A 7,019-nucleotide genomic window follows, 5' to 3' on the forward strand; every position below is an offset into this window, starting at 1 on the left:
AACAATTACTCTATTATTTGTAATTCAGTGATATGAGATGACTGTCATGGGAGAGACGAGATAAAAAGATATAATTTAAGTTGTATAATCCTTTTTTTTTTTTTTTATATATCAAGCATGTTACAGAATAAGTGTTCATGAAAACACAGAAACAGCATTTAAAAAAAAATGGCTGATAAGTTTTCCGGTACGGTCGTTTTGTGACAGAAACAGGATTTTGATTTTAATGTCACAGAAAAGCCCCACACAGAACAGACAACACACCAACCCATCAAAATGAACCCTAAATAAACCCTAACCCTTGACAGTGATGTTAAAATATTTAAGCACTTTTGTCAGTGGTATGAAAATACTGATAAATAGGTAATCTATCCCATTTACAAATATGGATGATTGTAACTGTAAAAAACAGATTGCTTTTTTTAAACAATGTGTTTTTAACATTCACGTGACAAAATTAAATATACATTTATGTAGTGTCTATTTACACTAACTGTAAAGATATTCTAGTGTAACAGATGTTGTCACATTATTATTTGTTATATTTAACAAATAACCCAACAGACCCCTCACCCAACAATCGGACTGGTTGCCGGGATGTCCGTGAACGATCCCTCCCCAGGACACTGGTTACCATGGCTCAATGGAATTCAGAGTTTTACCCTCACGTAACTTACTTTGAAATAGACACATAAGTCCCATAGGAAAGGAATTTTTCCCCATTGATTCATAGCCAAACCTTTCTATGAATGAACGTGCATATCCTCAGGACACGGTGTGTGTATTACTGTTTTTGTATATTGTATTGTATACTGTTCTATGCATGCCTTATGAAAGAATTATTAGATAATGTAAGCCTATTGAAACTCTCCTGACCACAATGGAGTCAGAATAACATATCTGAAGTCGTCATTCTTCAGCCTGGAAGCACTTGATTGCAACTTCAAAACCATCAAGACTCTCACCAGAGACACTCATTCAATGGCCAAGACAATGCAAGGATCATTTAACTAAACAAAACAGGTTTCGTATAACCTGTAGACCCTGTTTAAAAACGGCACTGATGGTTTTTGCTCAGGGGGTTAACTGACTCCTTTCCATTGTTAAATTCCCTGGTTTCTGAAAGGACTCCATTCAGTCATTTCCACTTCCCCCATGTACAGTATGTATGCGAGTGTGTATAGGTTTGTTTAGACTAGTTATATGTGTTTAGTTAATACAACTTTTGTGCACAGATTACATGAGTTTCTGATTCTGTCACTGCTTGTAGATCAAAGTCACTTAAATGATTCCTGATCTTGTTACATGCTCCAATGCAGCGGTTCTCAAACATGTCCTGGAGTACCCCCAGCCCTGCACATTTTGTATGTCTCCCTCATCTATCACACCTGATTCAACTCATCAGCTCATTAGTGGAGACTGCAAGACCTGAAGTGGGTGTGTCAGATATAGGGAGACAAACAAAATGTGCAGTGCTGGGGGTATTTCTTGGAGAGGTTTGAGAAACCCTGCTCTAATGCACTAGTACTGTAAGAAAGTTATTTTCTGTGGCCACGAAAATAACCTTTCTTAGAGCCGATATGAAATTGCACCGAATGTTCACTAGATGAAAAGATTAGTTGATTGTAATATTAATTCTGCTACAGTTACTGCTGGCAGCTGAGAAACAATTATAAATAATTGTAACTTATATACACATTTCCCCTTTGAGCTAAATGTCCTACATAGGTTCCAGTGGTCTATGAGGACAACAAAAATAAAAATAAAAACCATGGATGATGGGCCCCTTCCAACCAATGCCTTCATTTTTCTAAAGCAAGCTTGATAGCAAGTAACTCAGGGTTCCCAATGCCATAATTTTGCTCCACCGGGGTGAGTTTCTTGGAGAAGGCAGGGCATTAAGTTTGTAGAGGCATCCACTTTAACAACAAATGGCTTTTCAGGATCAGGATGGATCAAAAAAGGAGATCAATGACAGAATCGCAACGAATTGTTGTTCTAGAGGACTTTTGATGGAAGTGGAGTTAGTATTGCACTTGTGGAAATGAAGAATAGGTTGATATGAAAACGGTCATGGAAACAGAAACTACCCCACTTCGAGACTTCTCCGGTTGACCAGAAAAGAACCGGGCCCATATTCACAAAACATTTGATCTTACCACTAAGAGTTCTCCTAAATAGCAGTAAAAGTTTAGGAGTTTTCTCTTAAAACCTATTCACAAAGCTGCTGAGACAAACTTTTACTAAAGGAATAGACCGAAGTCTTAAGCTCAGAGTAAGGGGGCGGGGTTGACCTTGTTGCTATGGATGATGTCAGCATACTTACTAACTATGCACACAGTGATTGGCTGATAGTCTCTGTCAGAGAGTTATTCATAGAAATATTGTAGAGCGCAATATTGTTGCCATAAGTAAAAAAAAAAAAAGAAAAAAGAAGAAGTTAATTGCCACATTCAAATAAAGATTTTAAAATGCAGGCTAAGTGTCACTAATTAAACAGCCTCATATGTAGGCTATGCGTCTCGTAAACAATTAGTCAATATGCATTAGGGCTGCCCTCGACTAAAGATTTTTCTGGTCGACTAGTATTTTCATTTTAAGCATTAGTAGACTATTAGTCATACTTTTATTAATAAACCATATAAATCATAAGGAGCCTTTAATCGTCTACATAGCCTAATAACATTCACTATAATTGTGAATGTGATAGGGAAAAACAGCAAGTACACTGCATTAACGTTTTAATAATTTGTTACACTAGTGCTTTCCGTTTAAGAAAAAGTCGGCGACACTGACTCGTCATCTCCGCAGTATGCATGTTTCATATGGATTACATAATCTGAGAATATTTGTTTTCTATTTGAATTGGTTCATTTAAAAGCTTCACTCTCTATAGATATATTTTTCATGTCTGTAATAAAAGGCAAGAATACACGAAGTGACATGCTCAAGTTCACAGACCGAGATGGCAGAAAACGCATTCGGTTTGCTTTATTTTACAAAAGCGCAACGTTTCGTTGTTATTCGGAGTACACACGAATAAACAGAGTCTTTACAGATACAAAAGATGCATTACTCTTATCTGCATGACCAAAAATGACAAAGTATTTTAAGAGCAAATGATCGCACCGGCACCTTCATCTGTCATGCAGTAGCCCAAGCGCGCTAATGTTCATCTTACACTCCGCACAAACACGTGAACTGCGCACTTTTTTCTAGGCTAACATTAGATTGAGCTGCCATGTAAAGTTGCTACTACATACATATTTCAGATAAGCCATATTTGAGGTCGATGAATGTTAGGTGAGTATATGGCTGTCCTGCCCGATGTACATATTACCACATAGACCAGCCATTAACGATTTGTCCATCACGGACTGCGTGATTTCGCCACTTCATGTGGAAAACACTTTGTGAAACACTCTTATAACTCAAATTTAGGAGCCCTAAATTTAGGACTGACACTGCCATTATTTTTCAGATTTTCTTCTAAATCAGCAAGTTATGAGCTACTTTTAGCCTGAAGATGTTTTGTGAATATAGGCCCAGGATTGCACTTGATGACCCAGGTTTGCTTTAGTATAACGCCAGCAGCTGATGTCTCCACAATCAGAGTTCATGTTTCTCGACGTGAAGACAGCCTATTTGAAACTGGATGTGTTCCACACAGTAATGGATGGTTCCTTGGCCGAGTGGCTTACCAATTATGGATTGGATTTGGTAGGAGGATTTGTTGGACCTTTTTTGGAGCCTGAGCTGGCAGCAGAGTTCCTGGAGATATAAATCGCTGGCTAACCCAGAGTCAATAAGGGCTATGACTGCAAACGAGGTACGTGGAGGAGGGCTGGTAACATCTCACCAAAGGCTGTGGAGGTCGAACTGGACACGCTGCAATCATGTGTCCAATGGCAACACAATACAAACACAGTCGCTGGGTCAGCCAGTGATGCCGCTTGACCAGAATGAGTTGCATATTGTCCACTTGCATCGGTTCACTTCCTTGTTCTGGAGTGCAGAGCATAACTGACTGACAGATGGAGTGGAAGGACTGCAATGTTTTGCTTCAAACAGTTTTTCATCCACTGGGCAACACAAATCGGCAGTTGAATAAAGTGCTCAAGCCCCATGGAGTCATCATAAACCGAGAACTGCTAAGGTGCAAAACTTGAGTGCGTAGTCATTTACTGAATTTTCCTTGACATAACTGATAGAGTTGTTGACGAGTTTTCAGTTGGGCATCCAAAAACTTTGCAGAAATGAGCGACAAAGCGGTCAAGAGATTGAGTTTCTGGTCCAGCCTGAAATAAGGATTTCTTGGCTCTTTCTGTGGTGAAATGTAGCTGCATCTCCAAGGCGAGTCAACACTGAAGAAGAAAACCATTGGAAGCCTCTGTGCCAGAGAAGGGAGCTGGATTGGACCGCTGACATAAACAAGTGGAGAAGAAGTGCTCGGGGGTGTGATGGAGGTGCTTGTGGATCCAAGAGTGGAAAGTGTACGGTTAAGAGTATCCACAAAATCCTTGAACAGACTGTGTCCTGCCAGGTCCATGATTGATGTTGGTCTGGCCTTCTGTCAGGGATATACCATACTCAGACACCCAAGCAGGACTTTGACAACAAGCAAGATAGATGAATGCAGGCGAGTATAAAGCAGAAAGACAGTTCCCTAATGATGACAGAATGATAACTCAAATTTCTCTTTAGCAGATGTGGATGACACACAGTGGACAGCGGGACTGGCGAGCACACACCTCTGGTGAGCATGGCAAGTATACAGGTAATATAATCCACAGGACGGGGACAACAGAATTAGACAAAGGAGATTGCTTGAGTAATGTAGGAGATTATAGGAATACAATGAGGAATAACCACTGAAGACTTACGAGCCAAACCACCTAGGTGAGCAGAGAGGGTAAGGAGTCTGTATTCAGATTCAAGGCCAGACCAGGAGTGGTTGTGAGGTGTGTGTTTATATGCTGGTGCTGTGGTGATGAGGAACAGGTGCAGGTGCTTAGTAATCAGGTGAGAGGGAGCACTGCATGTGTGACGAGAAGCCGATCAGCAATAATGATAAGCCTAATACTCACAATAAAAATAATAAGGTCATATAGATCACAACACAGTCTCGGAGGTAAGAAGTGGATTATCCTTCACCTGAAATGTTTGTCTTTTCATCCTGAAATGCGAGGCAAATGTTGGATCACAATAATTAGGAACCAGTTTCCACAAATCACTTCACTCTATTGGGATATTCTCTTTTATTCTGGAGGGCAAGGGCAGTGACTGTAACATCGAGCGTATTTTGCAGTATTAAACACGTATTTATACCGATTTCATCAGGCTCTGAAAATTCTTCAAAAAGAACACAAAGAATGGCCTTCTCAGCTGCCATAGCTGCAACTCTTGCGTCATCAGAACAGTGTTCAACGCATCACCGTTTCCGTTTAAAAAACGTTGAGCACCGTTTTGTCGGGACTGAACGCAGCCCTGGTGTCTCTGTACTGTTATTTTGTCCAGGTGCTTCTTGTGTATCTTCATCCTCAGTGTGAATGTCTACAAAAATGCAAAAAAAAAAAAAAATCCACATTTAAAATTTAAAATAAAAGAAAATAAAAAAAATATGAATATTTTAAACTTATTTATTGGCTATGCATATATTTTAATTAATTTAAATGCAAAGTTTAATATTAATTGCCAGTTCATATAATAATTATTTGAATACATTATATGAATTATAAATAATTATAATTCATATAAAATTACTATCATAAAAAATTGTCAGCAAAAGACAGGCAATTTTGTCCCTAAAATTCTTTGACTGTGCATTGCTTTTATTTGAAGCAAGAGATACAGGGGGAGTGGCTTTATTGCATCAGATATATGTCACTTTGCTCACAGCTGATTGGTCCAGTTTGGGTTTGCGATCTCTGAACCAGAATAAAACCTGCTCCGGAGCAGGGTAGCCGTGTAGCGTAAGTTACCATGGTGATGAAACCTGCTCAAAACCAACCCGCCTACTTGAGCCTGAAAACTCAGTTTGCTCAAACCCGAACTTACCTGGGTAAAAACTGACACCGGCTTTGTGCAACAGGCCTCAGAAAGCTGTCACAATTATGCCAGGCTCTCCCTCATTCATTCAACCGTTGAATTCACTAGAGTACTAACATGGACTTCTTTTCCCATCATCCTCCCTGGGACGTTTTGTGAAATGCCATAAAATCAGGAATATGTTATTTGTTCATTCTCTTTAACCTTTATTTAATTGACTAAAGTACAAAAAAATATTTTTTCAATGTTTTCACTGACCAACTTAATTTTATTTTGTAAATATAAACAAATTTAGATTTTGATGGCTGCAACACACTCCACAAAAGTTGGGACAGAGGCATGTTTAACACCGTGTCACATCAACTTTCCTTTTAATTACAGTGTTTAAGTGTTTGGGAATTGAGGATACTAATTGTTGAAGTTTTGCAAGCAAACTTTTTGTCCAATCTCACTTGATACAAGACTTCAGATGCTCAGCAGTCTCTGATTTCTCCTTTTCATGACTGGTCATACATGTTCAATAGGAGACAGATCTTTTTGACTATCTGAGAAGAGCTCTGGCCCTGAAAACCCGACAGCATCACTGCATAGAATTGATGTATAGCTTTCTCCTAGAGTTACAGAGATTCAAGTTGCATTTAATAATGCAGCGGCAGACTGCGTTAAGTGACAGTGGTTTACCAAAGTACTCCTGAGCCCATGTGGCTATATTTATCACCGCAGCATGACGTTTATTCATGCAGTGCCTTCTGAGGGCTCAAAGGTCACATTTGACTGAGGTTTCCTGCCTTGCCCTACACAGACTGAGATTTCCTTGGATTCCCTGAATCTTTTCACAATATTATGTATGGTAGATGGTGAAAGACCTAAATTAGAGTGACCATACATGCCATTTTCCCAGGACACGTCCTGGCCAGGATTTCTATATTGCCTAAAATATCTAGGTTTTGGCTTTGTTTGCGTGTGCAGAC

This window comes from Sinocyclocheilus grahami, unplaced genomic scaffold (assembly GCF_001515645.1).
Source record: "Sinocyclocheilus grahami isolate Dianchi unplaced genomic scaffold, SAMN03320097.WGS_v1.1 scaffold120.1, whole genome shotgun sequence".
Classification (NCBI taxonomy): Eukaryota; Metazoa; Chordata; class Actinopteri; order Cypriniformes; family Cyprinidae; genus Sinocyclocheilus; species Sinocyclocheilus grahami.